Source organism: Phyllostomus hastatus, unplaced genomic scaffold (genome assembly GCF_019186645.2).
Source record: "Phyllostomus hastatus isolate PE091 unplaced genomic scaffold, TTU_PhHast_1.1 phas_scaffold_193, whole genome shotgun sequence".
In the NCBI taxonomy this organism is placed as follows: domain Eukaryota; kingdom Metazoa; phylum Chordata; class Mammalia; order Chiroptera; family Phyllostomidae; genus Phyllostomus; species Phyllostomus hastatus.
The window spans coordinates 2342090-2367890 of record NW_025334015.1 but is presented as its reverse complement, the minus strand read 5'-3'; the positions used below and the strand labels follow the sequence as shown (position 1 = coordinate 2367890).

General features: G+C 38.5%; 1 pseudogene; it reads right to left on the bottom strand.

Annotated features, from left to right (window-relative positions):
- Window positions 1-25801, bottom strand: LOC123832511 (annotated as a pseudogene).

The window sequence follows — 25801 nt, the reverse complement described above, 5'->3', positions numbered from 1 at the left end:
TCATGGTTCTTTGTACTGAGAAAGGGACTTTTCATTTCTCACTTTGTTCTTAAGACTAACAACAGACTCTGTAATCTTCAACCTCTTTAGTACCAAGGAGCTCTTCTTGATTTACTTCCAGGTTTTTGTCTGTGGCTTTGTTTTGGGGAAGTGTTTCCAGAATCTTTTTTTCTGAGAAGCTATTTGTCCATCACTCTTCTATGTCTGCTTCAGTCTTATTCTCCTCCCATTCTTCAGTTTTCCAAGACTTATGGTATAAAACTATTAGCAGATATATTGCAGAATCATAATTCTGCCTCTTTAAAGGACACCTGCTTTTATGGTAAGCACATCTGGGGTCTTACAGTATCATCTCCTACAGCTTTAATGTTTGTTTTTTTTCAGATGATCATCTAAATTCAAACTGGAACATTTTACCCTTGAAGTTACTACTTATGATTTGGGGTTTTGAATAAATGGTCCTGATGCATATCTGATAGTCAGATATGTCAATTTCTATTTTTTTAATCTTCACTTAAGGATATGTTTTTTTTTTATTTTTTGAGAGAGAGGAAGGAGAAGGCAGAGACAGACAGACAGACAGACATTGATGTGAGGGAGAAGCATTGATTAGTTGCCTTCCATATGTGCCTGATCCAGGGATAGACCCCACATCCTTTTGCTGTATGGGATGATGCTCCAACCAGCTGAACCACCCAGCCAGGGCTCCACTGTGTCAATTCCAATTAGAAAATGTTTCTTGCATTTTTCGTTACTGTGTAGTACAGCTGGTCACTCAGTGCAGAGATATGTAAGAGCTTCACAATGTTTTTAAATTGCTACAGGAGTCAGTTGCAGAAAATTGGGGATGTTGAAAAGTTCTAGATTTCCCTCCTTTGCTATGGGCACCTGAATTTTACTGGATAACTCATTTGAACAGGAAGAGGTAATGCAAAGGGTCTGAGTGCTGCTGCAACAGGTAAACACTGTCCAGTACTGGTCAATGACCATTTCCTATGTCCTAGGAGGTAGCACCTTTCTTCTCACTGACCTTTCAGATTTGGAAATTCTTTCTGCTGTACTGGGCTTGATCTCCTTGTGGCAGTCACTTTGTGCTTGTGACCAGCCACACAGAATTGGAGACAGCGTGCAGGGTCCTGGGTCCTGGGCTGTAGGGCTAGCCGTGTGGGGAGTGAAGAGGCTGTCTAGCTATGAATATAGAAAGCCCCTTCATATTCTTTTTCTACAAGGTGGGCTAAAAATAATTATAGTATTTACTCAGGAGTCCTGACCTACCTACAAATTAGCTATGTGGCTTTCTGCAGATTTGGACATTAGTTTTCTTCTGCAGAATGAGAGGAGGTTGGAGACTTTGAATTCCTTTGCCAGTGATTTTGTAAATACACCTCTGATTGGGGTGTGCTTCAGTTGAATCTTCTTGATGCTTAGTCAATATGTCTAAGCATCAATTATACTTAGACATATCTATTGCTTTCCATAATTGTGGTCATATGTTTATATAGCTCTCAATAGTTATAGAGCTTCATTACATACTATATATCATTTTGTCTCTCAATAACCCGGATGAAGGGAGGCAGCATCAAACATGGGCTTCAGTCACTCAACTTCTTCATCTGTGGGCTACCCCCAGGATTTCCCCCACTGCTGGTAACATCCCTACCTGGGGCCACCGGTGGGAGGAAGGGAAGGGGTGCTGGAGCTGATTTGCCCCATTTGCTGCAGTATAGGTTTTTCAAGATGATGGCAGAATAGACGGATCTTGCACTTACCTCATCCCAGGACCAAAATGGAAATAAAAGTAAACTGAGGAACAATTACCCTTAATAACCAACTAAAGACCAGCTGAAGAGGAGTCTTATAACCAAGGATTTGCAGAAGAAGCCATGTTGAGACTACACTTGAGACTCACAATCAGCCAGCCTGAGGGTCTATCCCATACAACAACAGGCCAATAGAAATATAAACTCAATTACAACAGGAGGGCCCATATAACCCACACAAGGGACATTCCTAGAGCATCCAGCTTAGGAAATAGAGCTAACTGTATAGGAGACTATTTGGCATGACATGGGTCCAGCTCCCAGTGGAAAGCGAGGTCTGATGCACAGGACCCATGCCCATGGATAGGTTCTCCTATGGGGAATCAGGCCTGCATTGTGCCTAGGCTGCTTTGAGATTTGCTTTTGCTAAAACTCCCTCACCCTGAATTGAGCAAATGCTTACAGTAACTTCCTAAAATCTGTGCTAAGCCTTCCTAGAACGAGTGTAACCAGTTCAACCACTTTTCCCTTTTCATTTGCAAATATCCTTCTTCTGTGATGTGATTAACAGCATCCTCTCCTTTGTTTTCTGTAAAAGGTAACCACCTAAAGCCAACCTGTGCATAGTAAATGAGGACCATGATGTAATGTGTCCCAAAAAGCAATAAAAGCTTGTCAAGGCAAGGGGTGAGGCTTTTCTCCTCTTGAGAGAGAAGCTACGCCATCCCTTTTCCTCCACAGGACTCAGTAGTCTGTGTGAATTTGTCTCATCTCATCCATACTGCCGTGGACACCATGAGCCAGGATCCAGGTCATAACTATACCACTGGGTCCCACAGACACCTACTACATATGACCATCCCATGAAGACTAGGAATCATAGCAGATCTATGTAATACCTAGAAACAAATACTAAAGAGACAGTCGAAATGGGGAAACAAAAAATAGACCCCAAATGAAAGAACTGGAGGGATATCCAGAAAAAGAGCTAAATTAAATGGAGGCAAACAATCTATGAGATATGGAGTTCAAAATAATTATTATAAGGATGCTCAATAAATCTACTGTAAACTACAACAGCATGAAAAAGGACATAGAAACCACAACCATATGAAAGAACCAGTTATAAATAAAGAATACCACAACTGACATCAAGAATACATGGGAGGAATAAACAGTAGCATGAAGCAAAGTATAGAATCAACAGAGGACAAGGTAGAAAGAAACATCCAATCAGAGCAGGAATTAAAAGAATGAGGATAGCCCTGGTTGGTGTGGCTCAGTAGGTTGAGTGCTGGTTCAATTCCCAAACTGAAAACTGAAAGATTGCTTGTTCAATTCCTAATCAGGGAATTGGGTTTTGGTCCAGGTTCTCAATTGGGGAAAGGTGAGAGGCAAGCCATTGATGTATCTATTGCACATTGATGTTTCTCTCTCTCTCTTCACCTTTCCCTAAAAGTAAATAAATAAAATCTTTTAAAAAAGAATGAAGATAGTTTAAGGGAACTTTGGGACTACATGAAGTGTGACAATATCCACATCATAGGGGTACCATAAGGAGAAGAGAGAAAGCAAGGGATTGGCAACCCTTTGAATAAGTAATAACTTTTCTAACCTGGTGAAGGAATAAGACACACAAGTCCAGAAAACACAGAACATCCCAAACACAATGTATACAAAATGGCCCACAAAAAGACTTATCAAAATTAAAATGGCAAAGATCAAAGACAAAGAGAAATCTTGAAAACATCAAGAAAAAATCAAATAATTACCTTCAAGGGAGCTCCCATAAAACTATGAACTGATCTCTCAATATATATATTTCAAGCCAGAAGGAACTGGCATGAAATATTCAAAGTGATAAAAAAGCAAAGACCTACAACCAAGACTAGCTTACCAGCAAGGTTATTATTTAAAATTGGAGGAGTAGCAAAGAGCTTCCCAGACAAGAAAGACCTAAAGGGGTTTGTAATCACCAAACCAGTATTTCAAGAAAGTTACAAGACCTATTTAAGAAGTAGTAGAAAAGAACAACAATAAAAAGAAAGAGATAAATGATAAGATGGCAATAAGCATGTATCTATCAATAATCACTTTAAGAATAAATGGTTCAAATGCTCCAATCAAAAGACATAGAGTAGCTGAATGGATAAGAAAACAAAACAAGACCCATACATATGATGTCTACAGGATATCCACCTAAGAATGAAAGATACACAGAGACTAAAAGCTATAAAAAAGGTATTTTATGCAAATAGAAATAAAAAAAAGCTGAGGTAGCAATCCTTATATCTGACAAAATGCCTTTAAAACAAAGGCTATAGTAAGAGACAAAAGAGGACACTGCATAATGATGAAGGGATCAATTATAAGAGGATATAGCCACTGTAGATATTTAATAGTAGGTGATTTTAACACCCTATTGACATAAATGGATTGATCTTCCAGACAGAAAATCAACAAGGAAAGAATGGCCTTAAATGACACCCTAGATCAGATGGATTCGATGTTTTCAGAACATTTTAACCGAAAGCAGCAGAATATACATTCTTGTCAAGTGTACATGCAGTATTTTCTAAGATAGAATGCATGTTAGGATAAAAAAATCTTGATAAATTTAAGAAAATTGAAATCATATCAAACATTTCTCTGACCTTAATGGTATGAAATGAAAAATCAATCGCAGGAAAAAAAAAAAACCCCTGAAAATCGCACAAAGTCCTGGAGGCTAAACAACATGTTACTGAACAATGAATGAGTTAACAATGAGATCAAGGAAGAAATGAAAAGTTACCTTGAAAAAAATGAAAATGAAGACACAAGAACCCAAAATGTATGGGACACAGCAAAAGCAGTACTGAGAGAAAATATGATAACATTATAGGCTCACCTCGGGAAACAGGAAAAAACTCAAATAAACTAATTTTACACTTAAAGGAACTGGAAAAAAAGCAACAAACAAAGCCCGAAGTGAATAGAAGGAAGGAAATAATAAATATCAGAGCAAAAACAAATGAAATAGTCCCCAAAAACTAATCCAAAGATCAATGAAACAAAGATCTGGTTCTTTGAAAAGCTAAACAAGATTTACAAACCTTTAAACAGATTCATCAACAAAAAAAGAGACAAGACCTAAATAAATAGAAATGGAAATGAGAAAGAAATAACAATAGATACCAAAGAAATAAAAAAATATTATAATATTATGAACAACTGTATGCCAGTAAGTTGGACAATCTGGAAAAAATAATTAAATTCGTAGAAACATACAGTCTTCCAAAAATTAATTAAGAAGGATCAGAGAATGTGAATAAACAGATTACAGCTAGTGAAATTGAAGCAATAATCAAAAAACTCCCAACTAATAAAAGTCCTGGACTGGATACTTCACAGCTGAATTATAACAAACATTCCAAGAATAGCTAATGCTTATCTTTCCTAAAATATTTCAAAAATTAAAGAGGAGGAAAAACTCACAATCTCATTTTACAAGGCTAGTATCCCAATTTCAAAACCAGATAAAGACACAACAAAGAAAATCACAGGCCAATATCCCTGATGAACATAGATGCTAAAATCCTCAACAAAATGTTAGCTAACCAGATCCAGCAATACTTTAAAAAGATCATACACCATGATCAAATGAGATTTATTTCAGGGGCGGGGGGCCGCAATGTTGGTAGAATATCTACAAAACAGTAAATGTGATGCACCACAAACAAAATGAAAGATAAAAATCACATGATCATATCAATAGATGCAGAAAAATCATCTGATAAAATCCAGCACTAATTTATAATAAAACCTCTCAGCAAAGTGGGTGTAGAGGAAACATAATTCACCATAATAAAGTTTATATATGACAGACCTCAGATAGCATCATACTCAGACAAGAAAAAGTAAAAGCTTTTCCCTTCAGATCAAGAACAAGATAGGGATCTGCTTTTACCACTCTTACTCAACATAGAACTGGAAGTACTAGCCACAGCAATGACAAAAGAAGAAGAAACAAAAAGCATCTGAATTGGAAAGGAGGAAGTAAAACTGTCATTTTTTTTGGAGATGACATGATATTGTACATAGAAAACCTTAAAGATTCCACCAAATATCTATTAAAGTTAGTAAATGAATTCAGCAAAATAGCAGGATACAAAATTAATATTCAGAATCAGTGGCATTTCTATACACCAATAATGAACTATCAGAAAGAGAAACTAGGAAAACAATTTCATTAATTATTGCAACAAAAAATAAGCTACCTATGAACAAATTTAGCCAAAGAGGTAAAAACCCTGTACTTAGAAAATGATAGTACATTGGACTTCCAGTCAAGATGGAGGTGTAGGTAAACATGCTCCACTTCCATGCACAACTATAGCAAAAATACTACTAGACTGAAAAACAAATTTCACCCAGAATTGTCAGAAAATCAAGCTGTGTGGAAGCCTGACAGCCAAGGATTTAAAGAAGCCACATCCATCCACACAGGTAGGAATGACAGATGTGGAAAGGTACAGAGAGGCATGGAGAGGCATGGAGACAGCGAGTGGCACAGAGAGGCACACAGAGATGGGAACAGGCTGTCCCACATCCACATGTAGTGGATAAAAAAAATGGAAGAGATACCTTGGGAACAAGGGATCCCAGTCCCAGTCCAGACCATTCAGCCCAGGGTTCTAACATCAAGAAGATAAGCCCCATAGTTTCTGGCTGTAAAAACCAGTACAGGTTGGGGCAGCAGAAGAAACTGCATCCTCTTAAAGGGCCTGCAACAGATTTGGAACTCATGCAGACCCACTGCCTTTGAGATTCAGCACCAGCACAACAGCTGGAAGGGCACCAGTGGCATATGGGGAATATGAGAGGTGTGAGTGGAGAGACAGCTTCCTCCTGGGAAGAATTCCAAAGGCCAGACAGCAGCATTGTCTACCCTGTGATCCCTCCCCTGCACAGAGCAACAGAGTGGTGACATGGATTACTCTCCTCTGGCGATTACCTAACACTTTCCCCCATACAACTTAACAGATGTGGTAAGACTGGAAGTCAAAGCTGCTAAAACTAACACACAGAAATAAACACAGGGAGACTTTCAAATGAGGAGACAAAGAAGTATGGCCCAAATGAAAGAACTCCAGAAATATAACTAAATGAAATGGGAATAAGCAACCTATCAGATGTGCAGTTCAAAACACTGGTTGTCAGGATGCTGTAGGAAATCAATGCATATTTCAGTGGCATAAAAAAGACCCAGGCTGAAATGAAGGTTGCATTAAGTGATATAAAGAAAAATTTACTGGGAACTAACAGTTGAGAGGATGAACTCGAATATCAAATCAATGATTTGAAATACAAGGAAGGAAAAAACATTCAATAAGAACAACAGGAAGAAAAAAAATCAAACAAATGAACAACAAAAGAGGATAGTGTTAGGAACATCTGGGGCATCTTTTAACATACAAACATCTGAATCATAGGGGTGCCAGAATAAGAAGAGGAAAAATAAGGAATTGAAAACTTGTTTGAAAAAAATAATTAAAGAAACTTCCTTAAATTGGTGAAGGAAATAGACACACAAGTCCAGGAAGTACAGAGCCAAACAAGATGGACCCAAAGAGGACCATACCAAGACACATCATAATTAATAAAAATGCCAAAGGTTAAAGATAAAGAGAAAATCTTTTTTTTACTATATTGTATTGATTGTGCTATTAAGTTGTCCCATTTCCCCCCTTTATTCTCCTCCATCCTGCACACCCCCTCCCACCCACATTCCTACCCCCCTTAATTCATGTTCATGGGTTGTACATATAACTTCTTTGGATTCTACATTTCCTATACTATTCTTAACCTTCCCCTGTCTATTTTGTACCTGCCATTTTTGCTACTTATTCCCTTTACCTTTTCCCCCATTTCCCTCCTTCCCCATTGATAACTCTCCATGTGATCTCCATTTCTGTGATTCGCTCCTTCTTCCAGTGTTTCCTTAACTTGTTTTTGTTTTCAGGTATGGTTGTTGATAGTTGTGAGTTTGTTGTCATTTTACTGTTCATATTTTTTATCTTTTTTTTAGATAAGTCCCTTAAACATTTCATATAATAAGGGCTTGGTGATAATGAACTCCTTTAACTTGACCTTATCTGAGAAGCACTTTATCTACCCTCTCATTCTAAATAATAGCTTTTGCTGGATAGAGTAATCTTGGATGTATGTCCTTTCCTTTCATGACTTTGAATACTTCTTTCCAGTTGCTTCTTGTCTGCAAGGTTTCTTTTGAGAAATTAGCCGACAGTCTTATGGGAACTCCTTTGTAGGTAATTGTCTCCTTTCCTCTTGCTGCTTTTAAGATTCTCTGCTCTTCTTTACTCTTGGCTAATGTAATTATGATGTGCCTTGATGTGTGCTTCCTTGGGTCCAAATTCTTTAGGACTCTGAGCTTCCTGGACTTCCTAGAAGTCTATTTCCTTTTCCAGATTAGGGAAGTTCTCCTTCATTATTTTTTCAGATAAGTTTTCAATCTCTTGCTCTTCCTCTTCTCCTTCTGGTGCCCCTATAATTTGGATGTTGGAACATTTAAAGTTGTCCTAGAGGTTTCTAAGCCTCTCCTCATGTTTTCGAATTCTTGTTTCTTCATTCTGTTTTGGTTGAATGTTTACTTCTTCCTTCTGCTCCACATCATTGATTTGAGTCTCGGTTTCCTTCCCTTCACTGTTGGTTTCCTGTGCATTTTCCTTTCATTCATTTTTCCTAGCCTTCAGTTTTTCCTCCATTTTGCAATCATACTCAACCATTTCTGTAGGCATCCTGATTACCAGTGTTTTGAACTGTGCACCTGATAGGCTGGCTCTCTCTTCATTGCTTAGTTGTATTTTTTCTGGAGCTTTGATCTGTTCTTTTATTTGGACCATACATTTTTTTTTATCTTGGTGGAGCCTGATATGTAGTAGTAAGGGGTGGAGCCTTATATACTCACGGTGGGGGGGCAACCCACATCACCACATTGTGGGGAGGGGTCTGAGAGGGAACAATGCTGCTTGCCTAACTCTCTGCCACCTTTCATATACTTCTTCTCCTACCCACCCACAAGCAAATCAGGACCTTCTGGTGCTGATTCCTGGGTGAGTAGGTTTGTGTATGTTTTAGGAGCTGAGCATCTCTTCAGTGAACTGTCCTGTGAGACTGGGAGTTTCTCCTGCTGCTTCCACCCCCATGGTTTTTTTCAGTCAACAATTTTGAGGCTCTATTTCCCTGGTCTGAAGCCCTGGTTTATGCAATCTGTCTAGTGTCCCAGTTGTTCCTCTTGGTTTACCCACACATGAATGTGGGACCTCCTGCTCTGCCAGCTGCCACCTCACTGAGTCTTCCAACTGCTGCCATGATGTGAATCCTCTCCACCCTGCTGCCAGTCTCGGCCACCCCTCCTACCAGTCTGGATAAACATTTCTTCCTTGGTCATCAGACTTCCATACAGTTAGATTTTCTGTCAGTTCTGGTTGTGTTTTGTTTTTAAATTGGTTGTTGTCCTTCTTTTGGTTGTTCAAGGAGGCACAGTATATCTATCTATGCCTCCATCTTTGCCAGAAATCCCCAAGAACTTAAAGAGAGAGTTTTAAAAGCAACAAGAGAAAAGCAGAGAGTTACTTACAAATGAGTTCCCATAAGACTGTCAGCTGATATCTCAAAAGAAACTTTGCAGGCTAGAAGGGACTGGCAAGAAGTATTCAAAGTGATGTAAAGCAAGGATTTACAATCTAGATTACTCTGACCAGCAAAGCTATCATTTGGAAGGGAAGGGCAGATAAAGTGCTTCCCAGATAAGGTGAAGTTAAAGGAATTCATCATCACCAAGCCATCACTATATGAAATGCTAAAGGGATATGAAAAAGAAGAAGATCAAAATGATGAACAGTAAAAAGGCAATAAATTCATAACTATCAATAATTGAATCCAAATAACAAACTAAGCAAACAAGAAGAACAGAAACAGAGTCATAGATATGGAGATCATTTGGAGGATTATCAATTGGGAGAGGGAAGGGGGAAAATGGGAGAAAAGGTGCAGTGTTTAAGAAGCACTTTTGGCAGGTACTTCTTAAGGTACAGTATAGGCAAGGGGATGATAAGAACAGTATAGGAAATGTAGTAGCCAAAGAACTGATATGCATGATCCATGGACATGAACTAAGCAGGGGGATTGCTGGAGGGAATGTGGGTATGAGGTGGAGGGGGGCAAAGGAGAAAATTGGGATAACTGTCATAGTATAATCAATAAAGTATATTTAAAAAGAAAACTATAGTACACTGAAGAAAGAAACTGAGGAAGATACAAATGAGTAGAAGCATGTAGCATGTTCATGGATTGGAAGGATTGATATCATTAAAATATCCATACTACCTAAAACAATCTATAAATTTATATCAATTTCTATTATATTACCAATGGCATTCCAAAAACTGATATGGAACCAAAAAAAAAAAGACCCTGAAAAAGACCTCAGCAATTTTGAGAAAGAAGAACAAATTTGGAGGGATAGCAGTATTTGACTTCAAACTATAATGTAAGGGCCATTCATTTTAACCAAAACAGCCTGGTACTGGCACAAAAATGGAAATGCAGGTCAAGGAAACAGAACATCGTTCAATTCTGTAGTCAGTTGGTATTTGACAAAGGAGGCATGAGCATACAATGCAGTATAAACAGTCTCTTCGATAAGTGGTTTGGAAAAATAGGATGGTAAATGCAAAACAAAACTGAAACTAGACCACCAAATTACAGCATACACAAGTATAAACTCTAAATGGACAAAAGACTTAAATGTTAAGTCATGAAACCACAAAAATCCTAGAAGAAAAGATAGGCAATAAAATCTCAGACATTTCTCATAGCAACATTTTTTGCTGACATGTCTCTTAGGGCAAGGGAAAAGAAGGAAAACAAACAAAAGGGACTACATCAAACTAAAAAACTCATGCACAATGTAAGAAACCATCAGTAAAATGAAAAGGCATCCCACTGAATAGGAAAACATATTTGCCAGTGATACATCTGGTAAGAGGTTAATTTCCAATATTTATAAATCACTTATAAAACTAAACACCAAGAAGACAAAAGAATCCAATTAAAAATTATCAAAGGCTTGAATAGACCCTTCTCCAAAGAGGACATACTGAAGGCCAATAGACATATGAAAATATGCTCAATGTCATTAATCATCAGAGAGATGCAAATTAAAACCACCAGATATCACCTCACACCTGTCAGAAAGGCTATCATCAGTAAATTAACAAACAAGCATTAGTGAGGATGCAGAGAAAAAGGAACCCCTGTGCACTGTTGGTGGGAATGCAGGCTGATGCAACCACTGTAGGAAACAGTATGGAGTTACCTCAAAGGAATGGAACTGCCTTATGACTCAGCCATCCCACTTTTGTGAGTATATCCTATAATCCAGAAACACCAATTTGAAATAATATAGGCACCCCTATGTTTATACCAGCGTTATGTACAATAGGCACTGGAAGTAGCCCAAGTGAACATCAGTAGATGAGTGGATAAAAAAGCTGTGGTACATTTATACAATGGAATACTACACAACCATAAAAAGAAGGAAACCCAGCCTATTGAGACAGCATGAATGGAAATGGAGAGCATTATGCTAAGTGAAATAGGCCAGTGAAAGACAATACCATATGATCTCACTTATATGTGAAATCTAATGAACACAATAAACTGACAAACAACATAAAGGCAGAGGCATAGATACATGAAACATACTGACAGCTATCTGAGGGAAGGGCAGGGGGGACTGGATGAAAGAAGGTAAAGGGATTAGCCAAAGAATATATATGCATGACCCATGGACACAGAAAATAGTGTGGTAATGGCCAAAGGAAAAGGGGGTAAAGTTGGTTGAAGTGGGCAAAAAGAGAGAAATCTGTTAGTGTTGACAATAAAAATGAAGAAAAAAAATTTTTCATCTGTAAAATGTGCATAATGGTAGTATCTATCTCCTTAGTTGGTGGTGAGAAAATAATGTTTCATGTAACATCATTAGCTTGGAGTTTACCATATTAGCAATGTTGAACATGTGTTAGCTGCTTTTTGGAGGCTTGCTTCAGATGTCACACATTCCTGATGACAGAGCTGGACTAGAATCTGGGAATTCTAACTCAAAGAGTCCTGTTCTTACTAATATACTACTATTTTTGAGTGTCTTGGAGGAAAACTAGAAGGACAGTTTTTGCATGTGTGGGAAGGGAGTGAATCACTTACTTTAATCCTGGGTCTATACATGCCCAACATATTCACTCATGTGTTTTTAGTCAGTCACCTAAGCCTGAGTTAGGCACTGTGCTGAGTATTGGCCATAGTAAAATCTAATTGTGGCATAGTGTTTTTACTCAGAGAACTCATATCTAGTGGGTGAGACAGATATGTAAAAATTAATGTGCCAGGCATTTGATACATTTTTGGCAAATAGTAAAAGCAAGTACAAGGTGTTCTGTTATGCAAAAGGAAGGAAGCACTTAAATGCCCAGAGACATTGGCAAAATTATGCCTGAGCTAGGTAGACAAAATGATGAAGAAAGGACATTATAAATAGCAGGAATGGTGTGTACAGAGGAAAGAATTGTGAGAAAACAGGACACAACCAGGGCATTCAGATACTTCCGTATGACTGGTGTCCAGTGAGAATCTCTGGAAAAGGATAGGAATCAGATTGCAAAGAGATTGTATGTCATATTATGGAATACATGTTTTTATTTAAAAAATATTTTAAAATATTTGAATTATAGTTTATGTTCCATATTATTCTGTATTAGTTTCATACATACAGCAAAGTGGTTAAAAAGTTATGCGCTTTACAGAATGGTCCCCTGCTCTTTCAAGTATCCACCTGGCCAATCCATAGTTACCTCGATATTACTGAACTGTATTCCCCATGCTATAACTTACATCCCATGATTATTCTCTAACTACTAATTTGTACTGCTTAATCCCTTCATCTTTTTCACCCAGTTTTACTACCCTAACCCCTCTGACAGCTGTCAGTCTGTTTTCTGTATCTATGAGACTGTTTCTATTTCATTTGTTAGTTTACTTTGTTAATTAGATTACACATATAAGTGAAAACATATGCTACTTGACTTTCTCTGACTGACTTACATGAGGATTGGAGGACACTATCCCCAGAAACAGACTTTAGATCTTTCTATCTTTTAAGCAAGAGAAACTGAGAATACGATTTAAACCATAACAGGTGCCGTGAGAAAGAGACCTAGATATGTGAGGTATTTGGGAGACATTTTGGAGTAGGCTACTGGAAGTGGAGAGTAACTGAGAGGGAGAAAGCTGGGGCGACTTCCAGGTTTCTGCTTGTGTGATAGGGGAGATGGTTGTTCATTATTAGCACCAGAAGTCTAGTGGGGCTTTGAAACCATTGATCTGGTGTTCTGAAGAGAGACCTGGGATGGCAAACGGAATATGAATGATAAAGTAGATAGGAGTTGAAGACTCAGCTGTGGAATAGATGGATGGCCCTGAGAAGATGAGCATGAGAAGTTTTTCTTTGCCTGTGTTTGCAAAGATTAGGAGGTTTTACTACTTGAGTGAGAATCTCTGGATAAAGCTCCTCTAAGAACCACAGTTCCAGGCATTTCACTGGGTTTACACATTTATCTGACTGGCGAATCCTGTGTAATTAGGAAGTTATTAAGCAGCCAATAGGTGATCTCAGCTTTCTCCTTCCAACTGCTCACTCTCTGCCATGTCATTGCTCATCAGCTGCTGAATCAAGTCAAGGTGAGGAGAGGGAAGACAAAAGTCCACTTGGCTGCATGTAAAAGGCCCCAAGTTTATTAGGACTAGAGATGAATCTATTCAACTATTGGCTATCATGATATTGCAGTGCTATTTTTGAATTTGTGTTGCCTTTCCAAGACATTATGGATGGTGAAAAATTGACAGCCTTAACTGAGGTCAATATTTTTCTTTGTGTGAGACATAGTTTTTAAAATTTAGATTTAAAAAAAATATTTTAACTACTACCACTCCCTAGGTCCTTTCTCTAGAAACCTACTTACAGAGTGAGTAGCTCCCTGATATTTTACTCAGAAGAATTTCTCTTGTCAGTTCAGAATTTTATCAGCAATTCTTGTGCTAAGAGGAGTCAGGAAATGAGGCACTTCTCACATTGTCCTGGAAGCTGCTCGTGAATAATAGCCTACATCACCTCTATTGTCTGCCCAAAACATAAGCAACCAGACAGGAAGGCAGAGGAGAAAATAAAGGTTGCTGAATGAGCCAGTAGAGCTGATAGAGTGTAAAGAAGTAAAAAAATGAAAGGTAGAAAAGATGGTTGTGTAAGGGGAAATGTTTAAGTAGATTAATTACTCAACAGAGAGAGAATAAACCAGATTTCCTGGTTTAAAGACAAGGAGAACAACAGGAAAGTATTCTGAAATCTTCAGCATGAGATTAAGGACATCTCTACTAAAGAGTGAGGTAGCTAAATAAGTTAGGGGTCATGATTTTAGGCTGATGGATAATAGACTAAGGGGCTTACTGGGCTTCCACTGCTCCTTACTATTACTCTCTGTGATTCATGCTGCCTCTTTTTGCTGTGAGAGAGAACTGGCCATCTACATACTTTCTCTGTTATTGAGCTGATTTCAAGGAACTACAACTGGCGTTTTTGGTTTGTGGGGCTGAGCAGGCAAGAGAAGGTACTAAGCAAGACTAGAAAGTCAAAGTGATCAAACTAATTCCAAACCGGCGGCCTAATAGGAAGTGTCTTGGGGAAAAAATGATTGCATTGCTTTGTGGGAAGGCTGTGTATTGTGTACGTTGCTGCATACAGATATGATATTGGGTGCAGCCAAGAGGGGTCCAGAACTCAGGGTGTCCAGGAAATATTAGAAAGATATAAAGGATGTCCTCCCCCTACCTCCCCACAGGTGTGAGTTGGGGGTAAGAGACACATGGAGCAGGAACATGCAGGGCTGTTTTGTATAGACACAGCTTTGCAGCTAATCTCTGGCATGGTTATTTAACATATGTATAACGTTTAACTAGTTGCATAGGTATGTTAAATAGCTGTGGCCATGCTGTAAACCAGGGGGATGGAAGGGACTTCCACTCAAGATGTAACGACAGGGCAGGTCCCCCGGGTTACAGTGCCTGCGTGAGAGTTTGGAGAAGATTGGCTCCATGACATGGGGACACACCTGCCCAGACTCATGATGGCAGCCCAGTAAACTTGGAATAATACAGGAATGCTGGCAGGTGTAACTGATTGTAGGAGGAGTCGGAAATGGGGATACAGAGGAAGATTGGTGCGGAGATTTAAACCCAGACACAGCAGCCATTGGGAGGAGAACCACTCGGCTTTGCCAGAGTGGGGATCCCTGTAGCCATGTGAGAGAGTACCATGCAGTTTTGCCAGAGTGGGGACCCCCACAGCTTTGGTAGAAGAGGACCACACGGCTTTGGAGTGTTCCCTTTGGCTACATGGCCTAGGAAGCAGTAGAGACTTTGCCTGGAAGAAGGGTGAAAGAACTCTTGTCAGTAGGCCAGGAAAAGGCACCACATGGCTTTGGATTAGCTGGAGATCCTGAAAGGCGACACAGCTGATGGTGCTGGCAGCCTGAATCACAGACATCTACTTCTTTTCCTGAGATACGGCACCCCAGTTTAGGGCAGAGGGAGAAGGAAGCACTGTGTGCATCTGTGGGTATCCTAAAGGACTTTGATATTTTAATGAAGACATTAGGTTACTACTTTAAGCCTGTATAGCTTTAAATAAACATTTCCTTTCCTTTTCACAAATCTCTGGCATTGAGAGACATCTTTCCTTTGGCAGCAGGCATAACAAACCTAGTGGGGTATCCTTTAGGTAATAGTATATGGTACCCCCCTTGGCCCTTGTTCTGTAACAGGTAGACAATATATATGAAAACATCTAATTTGAAAGGATAGCACCTGCCTACCAGAGAGCTCATCTAAGACTCTCAAGAGAGGGGAAACATTTAAAATGAAAGTTGGTAGGGCTTTTATGCTGTGCTGGCTGAGTATTTTGAAGTGAGAGTAAGAAACAAAGAATACACCAACTTAGGAGTTCACAGGGTGTAACGAAGTCTACAAGAGGGCATACCACACTGCGTACCCAGAGAAAACCAAGCTCTTTGTGCTGGGGCACAAGTCCAGGGATGTGATAGATACTTCATGCACTGAGGCTCAGTCAGTCATTCCTGTCCCTGGGCCTGGCTGCTTCTGGACACTATGAGATAACTCTTGGGGGCTTGGGGGAAGCTGTCGAGTCTGGTCTTTTATTTCAGCATTTTTAGAGGTGGTGACACCAGATTTGATGGGCTTCAGAAAGGCAAGCTTTATGTTCCTATGTTTCTTATTAAAGTTTATTAGAACTAATTAGAAAGATGCTCTTTAACCCTAACTAGAAATGAGAGAGTTGGGGCATTTTTGTTTATTTTTATTGTATTTTTTCCATTATCATTTATCTCCCTTATACTCCTCTCCACCCCCTCTGTCCCACAATTACCATACTGTTGTCCATGTCCATGAGTCCTTTTTCCTTTTTGCTCAATTCCTCCACTCCCTAACCTCCCCCACTGCTAGCTGTCATCTGCTTTCTATGTACGAATCTGTCTCTGTTTTGCCGTTATTTCAGTTTGTTCATTAGGTTCCACTGTGAAATTATATGGTATTTGTCTTTATCTGACTGGCTTATTTCACATAGTGTAATGTTCTCCAGGTCTATCCATGCTGTCTCAAAGGGAAAAATATCTTCTTTTTTATGGCCAAGTAGTATTCCATTGTGTAAATGTCCCTTAGTTGTTTTATCCACTCTGATGGACACTTGGGCTGCTTCCATATCTTGGTGATTGTAAATAACACTGCAGTGAACACAGGGGTGCTTATGTTCTTTAGAATTAGTGTCTGAGGTTTCTGTGAATAAAGTCCCAGAAGTGGAATTGCTGGGTCATAAGGCAGTAACATTTTTTAATTTTCTGAGTTCTGTCCATACTGCTTTCCACAGTGGCTGCACCAGTCTACATTCCCACCAACAGTGCATGAGGGTTCTCTTTTCTCCACATCCTTGCTAATACTTGTTTGCTCATTTATTGATGATAGTCATTCTCACAGGTGTGAGGTGATATATGTTGGGGTTTAGTGATACATTTCTCTGATGTTGGGTCATGTTGAGCGTCTTTTGACATGTCTATTGTCCATTTGTATATCCTCTTTGAAAAGTATCTATTCAGGTCCTTTGCCCATTTTTAATTGAATTGTTTGTTTGTTTAGTATTGAGTAGCAGGAGTTCTTTATAAATTTTGGATATTAAGTCCTTATCAGATATAACATTGGCAAACATATTCTTCCATTCAGTGCATTGTCTTTTATTTTGTTGATAGTTTCCTTTCCTGTGCAAAAATTTTAGTTTGATGTAGTTTCATTTGTTTATGTTTTCCTTTGTTTTCCTTGACTGGGAAGATATAACAAATAATATTACTAAGAGAAATATTGCTGCTTATTGACTTTAGAAAGACAGCATATAATTGTACTGCCTATATTGTCTTCTAGTAATTTTATGTTTTTGGATCTTACAATTAGGTCTTTAATCCACTTTGAATTTATCTTGTATATGGTGTAATAAGGTAGTTTAATTTCATTTTTTGCTTGTATCTGTCCAATTTTTCTAATACCATTTATTAAATAAGCTATCTTTATCACATATCATTGTTTTCTCTCTCAAATATTAATTGACTGTGTAGGTGTGGGTTTATTTCTGGGCTTTATATTCTGTTCCATTGATCTATGTGTCTGTTTTTATGCAAGTATCACACTGCTTTGAAAACTATTGCCTTGTAGTATAGTTTGATATCAGGTGGTGTGATACCTCTAAGTTTGTTCTTCTTTCCAAAATTACCGTGGCTATGTGGGAGCTTATATGGTTCCATATAAATTTTTGGATTATTAGTTTCAGTTCTGTGAAATATGCAATTAGTATTTTGATAGGTTTGCATTGAACCTATAGATTGCTTTGGGTAGTATGGACATTTTTATCATGTAAATTCTGCCTATCTATGAACACAGTTTATGCTTCCCTTTATTTGTATGTTTTTATACTTCTTTCTTCAGTGCCTTATAATTTTTTAAGTACAGTTTGTTTGCCTTCTTGGTTAAATTTATTTCTAGGTGTTTTAGTTTTTATGATGCAATTATAAATAAGATTTTTTATTAGTTTCTCTTTCTGATAGTTCATTATTGGTATATAAAAATGCAAACAATTTCTCTACATTTATTTTTATCCTGCTACTTTGCTGAATTTATCGATCAGTTCTAATAAATTTTTAGCAAAATCTTTAGGATTCTCTCTATATAGTATCATGTCATCTGCAATATAATGACAGTTTTACTTTCTCCTTTTCAATTTGAATGCCTCTTATTTAGTTAGTTTTAATGTGACTGCTGAGGCAAGGAATTCCAGCACTATGTTCAGTATGAGTGGTGGATATGAACATCCATGTTTGTTCCCACTCTTAATGCTTTAAGTTGTTTCCCCATTTAGGATGATGTTGGCTGTGGGTTTGTCATGTGCCAAGCTTGCCTCCACAGAATAAATCCCACTTGATCATGGTATATGATCTTTTTAATTTATTGCTGGATTTGGTGTGCTAAAATTTTGTTGAGAATTTCTGCATCTATGTTCATCAGGGGTATTGGCCTATGATGTTTTCCATCATACTGTCTTTTTCTAGTTTTGGAGTTAGGATAATGTTGGACTCATAAAGTAAGCTTAAGAGTCTTCTTTCCTCTAAAATTTTTTGGAATAGTTTCAGAAGGTTAGTTTATTTGAATATTTGCTAAAAATCACCTGTGAATCCATCTTGTCCAAGACTTAAGATTGTTGGAAGTTTTCAATTACTGCTTTGGTTTTATTAGTTGTAATTTGTCTGTTCCGATTTTCTGTTTCTTCTTCACTCAGTTTGGGAGATTTTATGTTTTCTACGAATTTATGCATTTCTTCCAGATTGTCCTATTTGTTAGCATATAGTTGTAATATTTTCTGATAATTCTTTGTGTTTCTTTAGTGTCATTTGTTAATTCTACTCTTTTACTTATGAAATTATTTATTTGTATCCTCTTTCTTTTTTCTTGATAAACCTGGTTAAAGGTTTATCAAAGTTCTTTGTATTTTCAAGAACTACCTCTTGGTTTTGTTGATTTATTGTATTGTTTTTTTAACACTATATTTCATTTCTTTCTGCTCTGAATTTATTATTTCCATGCTTCTGCTCACTTTGTGCTTTGTTTTTTGTTCTTCTTCTAGTTCTTTTACATGTAAGTTTAGATTGTTTATTTGAGTTTTTTAATTCTTTCTTGAAATAGGCTTGTAATGCTATGATTTTCTCTCTTAGGACTTATTTTGCTGTGTCCCACAGATTTTGGATTGCTGTGTTGTTATTTTTATTTGTCTCAAAGTATCTTTTGATTTTTTTCTTTCACTTCATTCATTGTTTAGTACTATGTTATTTAGCCTCCATATGTTTGTGTGTTATTCAGGTTTTTTTCATTCAGTAGCTTTCTAGTTTTATATCATTGCGATCAGAGAAGATGCTTAATATGATTTCAGTCTTCTTATATTTATGGAGACTTGCTTTGTTTCCTAACATGTGGTCTGTCCTGGAAAATGTTCCATGTGCACTTGAAAATGATCTATATTGGTATAATAATTGTTTTGACTCTATAACTGGTAGATTTCTTGTCTCCATTTTATTTAGGAGATTCTTTTTCAGGAGATTTTTCTTATTCTTTAATTTGAGGCATATTTGTTTGTCTCCCCATTTTGGTTGCTTCTCTGTGTTTGCTTCTGTGTATTATGTGGATCTTGGTAGGTTAGCCTTATGTAGTAGGTGTCCTGTGGGACTCAGTGGCGGAGTCTCCTTGATCACTTGAGCTGGGTACTCCAGGAATGTCCCTTGTGTGAGTTATGTGTACCCTTCTTTTGCACTTGATTCTTGATTGTGGTTGGCCCATCCATGAATGAAGTCAATTCCTAGGCTGACTGACTTTGGGGATTGACCTGACCATAGTGCACAAGGTACTGTGTGGGTACTGGCCACAGGAAGTGGAATTCACCTCAGCAGGGTCTCGTGACAGCCAAGATCTTCTTTTAAATGTGCTGGTTGTAGAGCCAATTGGGTCCTGCTCTGATTTTCTCTGAAGTCCACCACAGGGTGTGCTGGTTATGGAACATTTTGGGAGGGACTTTGGTGCAAGTCAATGACAAATGCTGCCTTTGTCTGGCCCTGAGCAACCTATTTGGAACTACAAAGGAATGCACAGTTAGTGGTCTTCTAGGCTTGGGTGTGCATGGGAATGGCCAAGCTGTGCACCAAGGGCAGATCAGCAAAAGGCCCAAGGTATCTGAGATCCATCTTCATATACCTCCACCTGTTTGCTGCTTTCAGTGAGTCACCAGGTAGAAGTATGTGGTGTTTACCAGATTGATACAAGTTCAAACTTGGTATCATTGCTGGATCTGAAGCCACTCAGGAAAAGTCCAGGGGTACAGTAAAGTCAACTGCCACCTGCCACGTGCTTGGAGAAAGGCTGAGTCTCAGGGAATCACCAAGGGAAGACCAGCAGAATTTATTAGGCCTAAAGAGACTAAGACTTGGTTGTGTGAAGGAAGGGCTCTGCACTGTTTGGGCATGTGAGGAAAAATGACCCCATCCTAGAGCCACACAGCTCAGTCTGTCCTGGATCCACCCAGTCCTCCTGGAGAGTGCAAGCTTGAGTGGGACTGGTTTGCTGAGAGTCCGGAGGGTGGGATTAGTAGTGCCTTTTGAGGAGCTGTTGCGAAGATGCGAGGAATGCACCTCAGAGCCACAAAGCTCAATCTTTGACACCTTAGAGAATCCACCAAACCTCTATAGCCTGGGCCCAGTAGCTGACTCCTCCATAGGGCATGAGCTCTACAGGATGGGGCAAAGTGGGGTGGGAAATGTGGGGCAATTGCTTTCCCATAAACTGATGCCATCTGAAGGTGAACGTTTGACACACAAAAGATGGCATCTGTGGTGTGGGAGAAGGACTCAGCACAGAGACCCTACCAGCTGTTCCTTTAGTTCTTTCTCCAAAGCCACACAACCAGGTTTCCCCTCACATGGCTCTAATCTGCTCAAGCCATTCTCCTTTGCTGGAGCCCAGGATGAGTGTCTGTGAATGAGATTTTTTTTTTCACTATTCCTTCTTTAAAAGTGCATCTGTGTTTCCAGCAGGCAGAATTCTCTCTGATTTTCAAAGCCAGATGTTATGTGGACTACTCGCTTCTAAGGGAGAACCTTTGTACTGAGATATTCCTCCAGTTTCTCAGCCACTATATGTGGGTGTGGGGCAAGTCCTTTTTGCATCTTTGGTTTTTCTACCATTCTAGATGTGGCATCTACTGTAAATCCTTGGTTGTAAGACTTCTGTTCAGCTAGTCTTTAGTTGGTTATTCAGGTTCATTGTTCTATATTTTACTTGTAATTCCAGTTTGGTCCTGGAAGAAGGTGAGTGTAACTTCCACCTACTCAGCTGCCATCTTAGATCTCTGTGTCTTGAATTGACTTTTGAGGAATGCACTGGAATTAAATTGGTAGAAATAAGAGAGTTAGTGAGAAACATATTAACTTTCTGCAGACTATATAGGATTTTTATAGGTTTCCTGCAGACTGTATAGGATTTCCTTTTTTCCCCAGAGGCTGAACCTGTCCAAGTTGTAAGGACCATCCCATCTACCTTATAATCTATAGTCTTCATACTTCCACATCCACCAAGGCTTCTATCATTTATATTGACATAGCTTTATCCTGGCCATTCTCCAATCTGCACCCCATCTATGGTTGCCCATGTTGCCTCTCCTTCCTCATGGTGAAGAACTAGACTGGCATTTACTTTCCCCTTTATTCCTTAAAAGAAGAGCTGGTAAGTTTATAAAGTCAGGATTCTTGCATTGTCAAGCACGGTGCTCTCCAATAGTTACATGACTTCTGGTGGGCAATATGAGTAATTTCTTCAACTTGTGGACAGCTTTCTTTGAGCCACATTCATGATATTTTTTAACTCAAGGTAATGTTGCTTCTTATATAGCATGCTTCATGTGAGCTAAAGTGTCACTTCCTCAGGGATATCTCTCCTGTAGATCCATGTGATCTTTTTTTCTTCTTAACTGTGGTTCAACAATCCTGATTTGTAATTATGTAATTTGTCCATTTGGTTACCAGGTTAGTGTTTTACTCTCTCACTAGAATGTAAGCTACATGAGTCAGGAACATAATTTGCTTTGTTCACTGCTATATACTGAGACTCTAGTCTATGCACAAAAATAAATGTTTGATGGTTGGATGAATACATTTTAAATTAAAGCATGAGGGGGTAGAGATGTACATTCTTAGAAATTAGGACACCTAACCTCTCCTTGGGTATCTTAGCATGGGCAGGGAGGTTTTCTGGCTGCTGGCTCTGAAATTACCTGTAGGATATCCAAGAAAGTACTTGAGAGAGAATGCTTGCTGTCACAGTCTAGAGAAAAGACATCCCTGTGCCCTCTGAATGAACTCAGTAGGCCCTTGAAAATGTCATCCCTGCTGTTTTAGAGGTGTTGCCTTGTCTGTGATTACGCACTGCATGCCTCCAGCATTGTCACAGGAATTTATTTTATTGCAACATGTATTTTCTATTAGGGATGGGAAAATAAACTCAGAAAATCAAATTTATGTTTAGAATATTTCCAAATGGAAATAAATTTCCATTATTTTATGTTTTCAGTTTCTTAGTGACTTTTGACCTGGGGATTTCAGGATATCATTTCAATTAATCTTTGTAACAGCTCTATGGAGTAAATATCTCTGCTTTCAGATGCCCATTTGATAGAGGAGAGATGGAAGGCTGTATCAGAGCAAACAGGTAATAGAGCTGGTGTTCGCTCAAGTCATAAAGCTTGTATTCTCTAATACGTATTTGGATGCTACTTCCATATCTGATTCATATATACAGGGTGGGGCCCAAATAGGTTTACAGTTTACATGGAAATTAATACAGTAATTAATATACAGTCATGCAGAATAAACTGTGTTTTGTGGATTCACAAATGTAAATCTACTTGTGCCTCTCCCTGTACAGTTCATATGTATTTCTTATTTAATGGTACAACTTCATGAAGTGAATACAATTATGCCCATCTTACAAGTGATGGCACTGAGGCTCAGAGAGGTTAGGAAACTTTCTCAAGATTACACAGCTAGTTATTATCATAAGAGGACACTAGCTTTGATTAGCTTACTTACCTACAGACCTGAGCCACTGAACATTACTCTTTCGACACAATCCAAGAAATGCCCTGTATGGACCATTCAATGTGGCAGCATTGTGGGACTAGTTAATTGCATGCCATGCAAATTGTCCATCAAAACTGCAGTTGAAAGCTGACAAGTTTTTTCTATTATTATGCAACAGCCTTTTTGTCCTTATACTTTGGAAAGGGGACTGTTCTTTCTTTTGACAACCCTGCATCAGTAAATTAATCTGTTTTGTCCAAGTGGAAAGCCATAATTTCCAGTACTACCACACTTCTGGTAAATGAGCTACTTCAGTTTTCATCCTTCCACTTGAATTGCTTCTGCAATGTACAGGGAGAAGGTGAATTGAGGCAGTATCCCCTTATGTTTATCTCAGTCAAAATCTATCTTTGTACCAATAATAAAAAAGGGAAATTTAGGTGATCCAAGCCAGTTCTCTATAATAAATTCATTACTTATTTGTTTGGGGATATATAATCTATAGTTAAGATCTGTAAACCAGATGCCCAAATGAATTTTGTGCTTATTGGCCTTGACCCACTCTGTCCATGCATTGCTTATGTGTTGTCCCAGTAGTTGAGCCCAGCATCCCTCTTGTTCACACCCCCATATTCTATCTTCTTATCTGAGATACTTTAGCTTCCATCTTCATCTGGTTCTTTTAGGATGAACTCAAGCTTGGTTTGATCTCTTCAATCATTAATTTGTAAGGGTTCTTTCTATATCGGGAATATGAATTTCTCCTAAAGATTTTTGTTCGATTAACCCTTTTGACCTCTGCCTTCCACAATTGCCATAAAGTGAAATTGTGTGCCCTAATTTCAACACCTCTGAATTTAATGTTTTCTTTTTAGCCATTAAAGCCAAATCTGAGACCCAGTTAGTTTTTAAACATATTTATTTTTAATTTTTAAATTAACCTTTGACATACAATATTGTATTAGCTACAGGTGTACAACCTTGTGATTAGATATCATGACTTATGAGTGATTGCACCCATAAATCTGGTACCCATCTGACACCACATATAATTGTTTCAAGATTATTGACTATATTCCCCATGCTGTACTTTACATCCCCGTGACTATTATGTAACTACCAATTTGTAGTTCCAAATTCCTTTACCATTTTTACTCATCCTCTCAAAACCCCTCCCCTCTGGCAATCTTCAAAATGTTCTGTGTACCTATGAGGCTATTTCTGTTCTGCTTGTTCATTTGTTTTTTATGTCTTACACATAAGTGAAACCTTATGGCATCTGTCTTTCTTTGACTTTTTCATTTATATTAATACCCTTTGGTCCATCCACATTGTTGCAGATGGCAAGAATTCATTCTTTATGGCTGAATGATGTTCCATTGTATATATGTACCATTTCTTTATCCTTCCTCTATTGATGAACACTTGGGTTGCTTCCTATATAAAATGCTGTAATTAATCATAGGAATGTATATGTCTTTTTGATTTGGTGTTTTGAAGGGTTTTTTTGCATAAACATGCAGAAGCATGGTTGCTGGGTCTTTTTTTGTCTCTTGTTATAGCATTTTTTAAAGTCTATTTTGCCTAGTATAAGTACTGCTATCCTAGCTCCTTTAGTTATTTGTTTCCATTTTCATAAAATATTTTTCACCCCTTTGCTTTCAGTCTGTATGTGTCTTTCAATCTGAAGCCTTTGCAGACAGCATATGTAAGTATCTTGTTTTGTTATCCATTAAGTCTCTGAATGTCTTTTGGTTGGAGCATTTAAACCATTTACATTTAAAATAATTGTTGATATATATGCATTAATTGCCATTTTATTTCTCATATTTTTTATCTTTTTTTGTTCTTCTTAAAGAAGACCCTTTAACATTTCATGTAATATTGGTTTGGTGGTGATGAACTTATTGTGAGGTACAGGGCACAGTAAGGTCAGATGCTGCTTGTTTGTGAGATTTTAGGAAAGTCCAAAGCAGGAGTCAAGAGAAACAATTTTTGTGGAAAAGGCACTGGAAACAGCTCAGATAGGCTGTCAAGTTGGGTGGGGTGGGGCTTCAGGGAATCACCAGGGTGGGGCAAACAGTGTGAGCCAGGTTGATGGAGTTTCAGATATGGCACCTGCCTGCTAACTCTGTGGAGGGAGGACTCCAAAAATGAATAATGACCTCTGCCTGCACTCTTGTCTGGGAGAAAGCTGTCCCTTCAGCTCTTGCCCTGATTCCAGACAATTCAGCTCCTCCTCTATGTCCCTTGTGCCTTTTGAGCTGCTGCCCAGTGCTAGAGTTCAGAGTGAGTGAGTCTGAGCAAGTCCATGTGTGGGCCTTTTAAGAGGAACTCCCTGTGACTTCAGAAGCCCTCTGTCTCACTCAGCCACAATCCCTGCTGGTTTTTACAGCCAGAAGTTATGGGGGCTTCTCTTCCCAGCACTGGAACCCTGGGCTAAGGGACCTGGTATGTGGCTGGGACCCCTCACTCTTTAGTGAAAACCTCTGCAGCAGAGATATCTCTCATGACTTTTATCTGCCACATATGGGTGTGGGACTAGAGTCTATACCCCTTCTACCTTCTTTATATTCTTAGTTGCAAGACTTTGGTTCAGCTACATTTCAGGTGGTTCTGAATGATGATTGTTACGTAGTTTCATTGTAATATTGATGTGGTTGTGGAGGATTCTAGTACTGTGTTTACCTGGGCTGCCAT